The sequence below is a fragment of the Triticum aestivum genome, chromosome 7B (assembly GCF_018294505.1).
Source record: "Triticum aestivum cultivar Chinese Spring chromosome 7B, IWGSC CS RefSeq v2.1, whole genome shotgun sequence".
NCBI lineage: Eukaryota > Viridiplantae > Streptophyta > Magnoliopsida > Poales > Poaceae > Triticum > Triticum aestivum.
The window spans coordinates 222,071,834-222,082,380 of record NC_057813.1 but is presented as its reverse complement, the minus strand read 5'-3'; positions in this window follow the sequence as shown (position 1 = coordinate 222,082,380).

Below are 10,547 nucleotides of genomic sequence, written 5' to 3'. Positions count from 1 at the left end.
TCGAGATTTGGCTAATTGCAGTCTGTCACGGATTTCCTTGACTTGCTTCTCCGCTTCGAGCATTAAATCAGTCCCGAAAATGTGGTTGTCTCCGGTTTGAGACCAGTTCAATGGAGTGCGACACTTTTGGCCATACACGGCTTCATAGGGTGACATCTTTAAGCTGGCCTGGAAACTGTTGTTGTAGGAAAACTCGGGGTAGGGAAGACAGTCTTCCCACTTTGTTCCTTGGGCCAATGTACATGCCCTGAGCATATCTTAGAGTATTTGATTTACTCGTTCAGTTTGTCCATCTGTCTGAGGATGATAGGCTGTGTTGTATTTCAAAGTGGTCCCCAAGGCTTGATGTAGTCAGGACCAAAATGCGGAGATGAAGAGAGATCCCCTGTCCGACGTGATCATCTTAGGTACTCCATGCAGACTGACGATTCTTGACACATACAGTTGTGCGAGTTGATTTGCACGGTATGTGGTCCAGATAGTGTGCCACCTTTGTTAAGGTGTCCACTATGAACCATATTGCGTCGTTTCCTCAATGAGACCTTGGTAGACCTGTGATGAAGTCCATGCAGATATCATCCCATTTCCATTGGAATACTAGCAGAGGTTGGAGGAGTCCGGCGGGTTTTTGGTGTTCCGCCTTTACCTTATTGCATACGTCGCAACAGGCCACAAAGTATGCGATGTCTTTCTTCATAACATCCCACCAAAATACCTGACGAAGGTCCTCATACATTTTGGTACCACCGAGATGAATTGAGTATGGTGCTTCATGCGCTTCTGCCAATATCTTCTTTTCAGACTTTCTTGGTTGGGTACACAGAGTCTTCCTTGGAACCTTAGCGAACCGTGTTGATCCATAGAGAAGTCTGGTGCACGCCCTTGGTGCATCTTCTGAATTAACATCTTATCATTCGCTTGAGCACTACGGATTTCTTCTTCGAGAGTAGGGGCGACTTCCAATATATTGGCAAGACGGGTGTCGGTGATTACCAAATTGAGCTGCATGATTTCTTCATAAAGCTCGGGAGGCAAGGAATCCATTAGATCACTAAGGTTGGCTGGTTTGCAGCTGAGGGCGTCAGCCACCACATTAGCTTTTCCCGGGTGATAATTTATCCCGAGGTCGTAGTCCTTAACCAATTCGAGCCATCTTCACTGTCGAAGGTTCAAATCGGGCTGAGTGAATATATATTTGAGACTCTTATGATCGGTGAATATCTGGCACTTCTTTCCAATCAGATAGTGTCTCCAGATCTTCAAAGCGTGCACCAGCGCGGCCAATTCCAAATCATGAGTAGGGTAGTTTACTTCGTGTTGCCGCAGTTGTCGAGATGCATATGCCACCACTTTGCCATCTTGCATGAGTACACACCCCAGTCCTCTTCTGGATGCGTCGGAGTAAACATCAAAACTGCGGTAGATGTCTGGAAGCAATACTGGTGCCGATGTCAGCCTGATTTTTAAGTTGTTGAAACTCCGCTTGCATTCCTCAGTCCATATGAACTTCTTATCCTTCTTCAAAAGCTCAGTCATAGGCTTGGCGATCTTCGATAAGTCTTTGATAAAACGGCGATAATATCCGGCTAGTCCAAGGAAACTCCGGATTTCTGAGACTGTGGTGGGTGCGGACCAATCAAGTACATCCTTCGCCTTGCTTGGGTCCACTGAGATTCCTTCTACCGAGAGGACATGCCTGAGGAATCCCACTTGTTGGAGCCAGAACTCACATTTGCTGAATTTGGCATAAAGCTGATGGTCGCGAAGACTTTGCAGAACTGCTCGAAGATGCTCCTAGTGTTCGTCCTTGCTCTTGGAGTAAATGAGGATGTCATCAATGAATACCACCACAAATTTATCCAAGAAGTCCATAAACACCTTGTTCATTGATGACCCACGGGTGTAGGGGAACTATCGTAGTCCTTTCGATAAGTAAGAGTGTCGAACCCAACGAGGAGCAGAAGGAAATGATAAGCGGTTTTCAGTAAGGTTTTCTCTGCAAGCACCAAAACTGTAGGTGATAGATAGTTTTGTGATAAGATAAATTGTAACGAGTAACAAGCAATTAAAGTAAATAAAGTGCAGCAGGTGGCCCAATCCTTTATGTAGCAAAGGATAAGCCTGGACAATTTCTTATAATGAGAAAGGAGCTCCCGACGACACATGGGAATTATCGTCATGCTAGTTTTCATCACGCTCATATGATTCGCGTTCGGTACTTTAATAATTTCATATATGGGTGGACCGATGCTTGGGTACTGCCCTTACTTGGAAAAGCATCCCACTTATGATTAACCCCTATTGCAAGCATCCGCAACTACAAAAGAAGTATTAAGGTAAACCTAACCACAGCATTAAACATATGGATCGAAATCAGCCCCTAACGAAGCAACACATAAACTAGGGTTTAAGCTTCTGTCACTCTAGCAACCCATCATCTACTTATTACTTCCCAATGCCTTCTTCTAGGCCCAAATAATGGTGAAGTGTCATGTAGTCGATGTTCAAATAACACTACTAGAGGAAAGACAACATACATCTCATCAAAATATCGAACGAATACCAAATTCACATGACTACTAATAGCAAGACTTCACCCATGTCCTCAGGAACAAACGTAACTACTCACAAAGCATATTCATGTTCACAATTAGAGGAGTAATAATATGCATTAAGGATCTGAACATATGATCTTCCACCAAGTAAACCAATTAGCATCAACTACAAGGAGTAATCAACACTACTAGCAACCCATAGGTACCAATTTGTGGTTTTGATACAAGATTGGATACAAGAGATGAACTAGGGTTTTGAGAGGAGATGGTGCTGGTGAAGATGTTGATGGAGATTGACCCCCTCCCGATGAGAGGATCGTTGGTGATGACGATGGTGATGATTTCCCCCTCGCGGAGGGAAGTGTCCCCGGCAAAACAGCTCTGCCGGAGCTCTAGATTGGTCCCGCCAAGGTTCCGCCTCGTGGCGGAGGAGTTTCATCCCGTAAGCTTGCCCACGATTTTTTTTCCAGGGTAATATCCTTCATATAGCAGAAGATGGACACCGGGGGGGCACCAGGGGGCCCAGGAGACAGGGGGTGTGCCCAGTAGGGGTGGGCGTGCCCCCACCCTCCTGGCCAGGGTGTGGGCCCCCTGAGGTATTTCTTCCGCTCAATAATTCTTATTAATTCCAAAAACAGGTTTCGTGGGGTTTCAGGATTTTTGGAGCAGTGCAGAATAGGTTTCCAATGTTTGCTCCTTTTCCAGCCAGAATTCCAGCTGTCGGCATTCCCCCTCTTCATGGTAAACCTTGTAAAATAAGAGAGAATAGCCATAAGTATTGAGATATAATGTGTAATAACAGCCCATAATGCAATAAATATTGATATAAAAGCATGATGCAAAATGGACGTATCAACTCCCCCAAGCTTAGACCTCGCTTGTCCTCAAGCGGAAGCCGATATCGAAAAATATGTCCACAAGTTTAGAGATAGAGGTGTCGATAAAAATAAAATACGGACATGAGGGCATCATGATCATTCTTATAACAGCAACATAAATAAATTTATCATATGATTTCTTATGCTCAAGTAACGATCGATTCACAATGTCAAGCATGGTTCAGAAACATCATTGGAAGCTAATAAACTATAATCTCAGTCATTGAAGCAATTGCAATTTATCATAACATCATAAAGAGTCAATAATAGAGCTTTTCAGCAAGTCCACATACTCAACTATCAAGTAGTCTTCTACAATTGCTAACACTCATGCAATACTTGTGGTTATGGAGTTTCAGCCGGACACTGAGAAAGATAGGGGCTTATTGTGTTGCCTCCCAGCGTATTCACCTTTAGGTGATGTCAACAGTAATAACCCATGCTAACTTACATCCAATTGGATATATATATCATGATATTTCAAACTCGAGGAGCTTGCCAAAGGATAAAATGAAAAAGGGAAAGGTGAAGATCACCTTGACTCAAACATAAAGTAAAAACATAAAGTAAAAGATAGCCCCTTCGCAGAGGGAAGCAGAGGTTTTCATGTGCGTTTAGGGTTGGATGCACAAAATCTTAATACAAAAGAATGTCACTTTATATTGCCCCTTGTATGTGGACCTTTATTATGCAGTCTGTCGCTTTTATTGCTTCCACAACAAGATTGTATAAAGCTTATTTTCTCTGCACCAATAAGTCATACATATTTAGATAGCAATTTTTATTGCCTGCAACATGACAACTTACTTGAAGGATCTTACTCAATCCATAGGTAGGTATGGTGGACTCTCATGGCAAAACTGGGTTTAAGAATATTTGGAAGCACAAGTAGTATTTCTACTTGGTGCAAGGAATTTGGCTAGCATGAGGGGGAAAGGCAAGCTCAACATGTTTGGAAGGTCAATGACAATATACTTTAACTGAGATGTGAGAAGACATAAACCATTACGTTGTCTTCCTTGTCCAACGTCAACTCTTTTAGCATGTCATACTTAATGAGTGCTTCACAATCATAAAAGATGTCCAAGATAATATATTTGTATGTGAAACCCCTCTTTCCTTATTACTTCCTATTAATTGCAACGATGACCAAAACTACGTTCGTCAATTCTCAACAACTTTTATGCCTCATACTTTCTATGTGTGAAGTCATCACTAACCATAAGATCAATATGAACTCTTTTATTCTTTCTACTTTCTCAAGATCATAGCAACATAGCAAAGCCCTTGACTCAACACTAATCTTTATTATAGATAGCTCACGGACTCGATTGCATAAAGAGATCACAAAGCAAAACTCAAAACTACTTGATATCAAAACTTCAATCTACTAGATCAAGATACTTAAAAGGATCGAACTAAATAAAATGGTAAAGATAGGAGTGTGATGGTGATACGATACCGGGGCACCTCCCCCAAGCTTGGCAGTTGCCAATGGGAGTGCCCATACCCATGTGATTATGTCCTCGGAGGTGATGGAGGTGTTGATGTTGTAGGCTTCTTCCTCAATTTACGCTTGAGTATAGTATTTTGCTCCTTCAGGTCATCGATCTCTTGCTCAAGACTTAATATTATTTTGCATAGTTCCTGTTTATTTTCCTGCAAGAGACGGAAAGGGATAAACTTGATCTTTGGCTTCTTTGCTCTATCAGGGAGGCTTGACTTTTTAAACTCCACATGCATGTCCCCAGGTTGAGGTAATGGGGCTCCGTCTTTGTCTGAACTCGTCTCCTCCTTTCCCTTAGGCTCATAGTCTTCCTCTTCTTCAGTGGTCCAACCATTATGCTCCAAGTCCCCGTAGACCTTAGGGTCTGCAAGGTAATCAGCCAAATAGCTCTCCCCTTCCGAATCTTGAGATGACATAGTGCTCTAAACCTGTAATAGAAACAGCTCGAAACGAAAACAGAAGATATTTGCGTGATACGGTGGTCAAAACCTTCGGGAGTTTATATAGTGAATTTTTACCGACCAAAATACGTAACGTGCAAGAAAACGGAGTCCGGGAGGTACACGAGGTGGCCACGAGACAGGGGGCGCCCTCCACCCTCGTGGAGGCCTCGTGTCCCTCTCGGACTATTTCTTTCTTCCTAAAATTCTTAAATATTCCAAAAATGATAAAAATTGCCATTGGGATTGTTTTGGAGTCGGTTTACTTACCGTACCACATACCTATTCCTTTTTGGAGTTTGGAACGTTTTGGAAAGTGTCCCTTATGTATTCCTCCGGGGTTACGGTTTCAATAATATTAGTTTCAACATTGATAGGGTTACCTGCAATATAATGTTTAATTCTTTGACCGCTCACCACCCTCAGACTTGTGCCTTCGAAGTTGTTGATTTTTATGGCACCAGAACGATAGACCTCCTCGATAATGTAAGGACCTTCCCATTTAGAGAGAAGTTTTCCTGCAAAAAATCTTAAATGAGAGTTGAATAATAACACATAATCACCTATGTTAAACTCACGCTTCTGTATCCTATTGTCATGCCAGCGTTTGACTTTTTCTTTAAATAGCTTGGCATTCTCATATGCTTGGGTTCTCCATTCATCAAGTGAGCTATTATCAAACAACCTCTTCTCACCAGCAAGTTTGAAGTCATAGTTGAGCTCTTTAATAGCCCAATATGCTTTATATTCAAGTTCAAGAGGTAAATGACACGCTTTTCCATAAACCATCTTATATGGAGACATACCCATGGGATATTTGTATGTAGTTCTATAGGCCCATAATGCATCATCAAGTTTTTTGGACCAATTCTTTCTAGATCTATTGACAGTCTTTTGCAAAATTAATTTGAGCTCTCTATTGCTCAACTCTACTTGACCACTAGACTGCGGATGATAAGGAGATGCGATCATATGATTAACATCATACTTAGCAAGCATCTTACGGAAAGCACCATGAATAAAATGTGAACCACCATCAGTCATAAGATATCTAGGGACTCCAAACCTTGGAAAAATAACTTCTTTAAGCATTTTAATAGAAGTGTTATGATCATCACTACTAGTTGGAGTAGCTTCTACCCACTTAGTAATGTAATCAACAGCAACTAAAATATGAGTGTAACCATTAGAGGCAGGAAAAGGTCCCATATAATCAAAGCCCCAAACATCAAACGGTTCAATAACAAGCGAATAATTCATAGGCATTTCTTGACGTCTACTGATATTTCCAATTCTTTGACATTCATCACAAGATAAGACAAACTTACGAGCATCTTTGAAGAGAGAGGCCAATAAAAACCAGATTGCAGTACCTTGTGTGCAGTTCTATCTCCCACGTGGTGTCCTCCATAGGATTCAGAGTGACACTTGCGTAGGATCTGTTCTTGTTCATGCTCAGGTACACAACGTCTAATAACACCATCTACTCCTTTATAAAGGTGTGGGTCATCCCAGAAGTAATGTCTTAAATCATAAAAGAACTTTTTATTTTGTTGTTATGTGAAACTAGGAGGTATGAATTTAGCAACAATGTAATTAGCATAATCAGCATACCAAGGAGCAGTACGAGAAGCATTAACGACTGCTAATTGTTCATCAGGAGAGCTATCATCAATAGGTAGTGGGTCATCAAGAACATTCTGTAACCTAGACAAGTTGTCTACAACGGGGTTCTCAGCTCCCTTTCTATCAATAATATGCAAATCAAATTCTTGGAGCAAGAGAACCCATCTAATGAGTCTAGGCTTAGCATCTTCTTTTCCATAAGATATGTAATAGCAGCATGATCGGTGTGAATAGTAACTTTGGAATCAACAATATAAGTTCTAAACTTATCACATGCAAACACAACTGCTAAGAATTCTTTTTCAGTAGTAGCATAATTTCTCTGGGCAGTATCAAGAGTCTTACTAGCATACTAGATAACATTCAATTTCTTATCAACTCTTTGCCCTAGAATAGCACCTACAGCATAATCACTAGCATCACACATAATTTCAAAAGGTAAATTCCAATCAGGTGGCTGAACAATAGGTGCAGTGATCAAAGCTTTCTTAAGTATTTCAAATGCTCCTACACAATCATCATCAAAGACAAAGGGAATATCTTTCTGCAATAAATTAGTCAGAGGCCTAGAGATTTTAGAAAAGTCCTTAATGAACCTCCTATAAAAGTTGGCATGACCAAGGAAACTTCTTATAACTTTTATGTCCTTGGGACATGGCATCTTTTCAATAGCATCAACTTTAGCCTTATCAACTTCAATACCTCTCTTGGAAATCTTATGCCCCAAAACAATGCCTTCATTAACCATAAAGTGGCACTTTTCTCCCAATTCAAGACGAGAATAGTGTCTTCGCATCTCTGCAAAACTCGATCAAGGTTGCTCAAGAAATCATCAAAAGAGGATCCATAAACGGAGAAATCATCCATGAATACCTCACAAATCTTTTCACAAAAGTCAGAGAATATAGCCATCATACATCTTTGAAAGGTAGCAGGTGCATTACATAAAACCAAAAGGCAAATGTCTATAAGCAAAAGTATCAAAAGGGTAAGTAAAAGTAGTTTTAGATTGATCCTTCGCTGACACATGTATTTGAGAGAAACCAGAATAACCATCTAGAAAGAAGAAATGTGTGTGTTTGGATAGTCTTTCTAGCATTTGATCAATAAAAGGTAAAGGGTAATGATCTTTCTTAGTAGCTTTTTTTTAATTTATGGAAATCAATTACCATCCTATAACCTGTAATAATTCTTTGCGGGATCAATTCATCTTTATCATTAGGAACAACGGTAATACCTCCCTTTTTAGGAACGCAGTGGACAGGGCTTACCCATTCACTATCAGCAACGGGATAAATTATACCTGCCTCAAGGAGTTTTAGTATCTCCTTTCTTACCACTTCTTTCATCTTGGGATTTAGTCTTCGTTGAGGATCTCTAACTGGTTTAGCATCGGCTTCCAAATTAATTTTGCGTTGGCATAACGTGGGACTAATGCCCTTAAGATCATCCAGAGTATATCCAATAGCAGCATGGTGCTTCTTCAGAGTTTTTAATAATATTTCTTCTTCTTGCTCTGAAAGGTTAGCACTGATAATAACAGGATATATTTTCTTTTCATCAAGATAAGCATACTTAAGATTATCAGGTAATGGTTTGAGTTCAAACACGGGATTACCCTTGGGTGGATGGGGATCCCCAAGAATTTCAATGGGAAGGCTGTGTTTCAGCATAGGTTCCTGTTTAAGGAACACTTCATCTATTTCCCTTATTTCCTTCATAAACATATCATTTTCATGGTCAAGCAAGTATTGTTCTAACGAATCAGTTGGAGGCATGGCAATGGAAGCAAGACCAATAATCTCATCCTTACTAGATGATTCTTTATCACGAGGTTGTCTATGAAACTTAGCAAAATTAAACTCATGAGACATACCATCTAAGCCAATTGTGATAGTATCCTTTTCACAATCAATCTTAGCATTAACAGTATTCAAGAAGGGTCTACCAAAAATAATGGGACAAAAGTCATCTTGTGGGGAACTAAGAACAAGAAAATCAGCAGGGTATTTAACCTTCCCACACAAGACTTCAACATCTCTAACAATCCCAACTGGTGAAATAGTATTCCTAATGGCAAGCTTGATAGTAACATCAATACCTTCCAAATCAACGGGTGCAATATCATGCATAATTTCTTTATATAAGTCATAGGGTATTGCACTAGCACTACCACCCATATCAGATAAGTCATGATAACAATGATCTCCTATTTTAACGGAAATAACAGGCATGCCTACCAAAGGTCTATGTATCTTAGTATCTGGTCTAACAATATTAGCAGTCTCGCCACAGAAATAAATAACATGCCCATCTAAATCATCATCTAAGAGATCTTTAACCATAGCAATACTAGGTTCAACTTTGATTTGCTCAGGAGGTGTATAAGTCCTAGTATTACTCTTACAAACAACAGCCGAAGTTTTAGCATGATCCTTTATCCTAACAGGAAAAGGAGGTTTCTCAACATAAGTAGTAGGAATAATAGGATCACTATAGGTGACAGTCTTTTCTTCAACTGTAATAGGTGCAACTACTTTTACTTCAGCGGGAGGATTGTATTTAAACCATTTCTCCTTAGGGAGATCAACGTGAGTAGCAAAAGATTCACAGAAAGAAGCTACTATCTCAGAGTCAAGTCCATACTTAGCGCTAAATCCACGAAAAGCATTAGTATCCATAAAAGATTTAACACAATCAAACTTAGGTGTCATACCTGACTCTTTACCATCGTCGGAACCCCAATCTTCAGAGTTGCGTTTAATTCTTTCCAATAAGTCCCATTTGAAATCAATAGTCTTCAGTATATAAGAACCAGCACAGGAAGTATCGAGCAGGTTGCGATCATTGAGAGAAAGTCGAGCATAAATTTTTTGAATAATCATTTCTCTGGAGAGCTCATGATTGGGGCATTAATATAACATTGACTTAAGCCTCCCCCAAGCTTGAGAGATGCTTTCTCCTTCGCGAGGCCAGAAATTATATATGTAATTACGATCACGATGAACAAGATGCATAAGATAGAACTTCTGGTGAAATTCCAACTTCAATCGTTTATAATTCCAAGATCTCGTATCATCACATAGCCTATACCATGTCAATGCATCTCCCTTCAAAGATAAAGGCAAGACCTTCCTTTTGACCACATCATCGGGAATACCTGCAAGCTTAAACAATCCACAAACTTCATCCACAAAGATAAGGTGTAAGTCGGGATGCAATGTTCCATCTCCTGTAAATGGATTAGCTAGCAGTTTCTCTATCATACCCGAAGGAATCTCAAAGTAAATATTTTCAAAAAGATCAATAGGTTGAGGAGTAACTCTTTGCTCTACTGGTTGGGGTGAAGATACCCCGAACAAGCCCCTCAAAGGATTAGTTTCCATAGTGACAAGTAACAGAAAATTTCAGCACACTATATAAATGTTTCCTTACCAAGTTCCACTCACCAAAAGCGCTACACTCCCGGCAACGGCGCCAAAAAAGAGTCTTGATGACCCACAAGTGTAGGGGATCTATCGTAGTCCTTTCGATAAGTAAG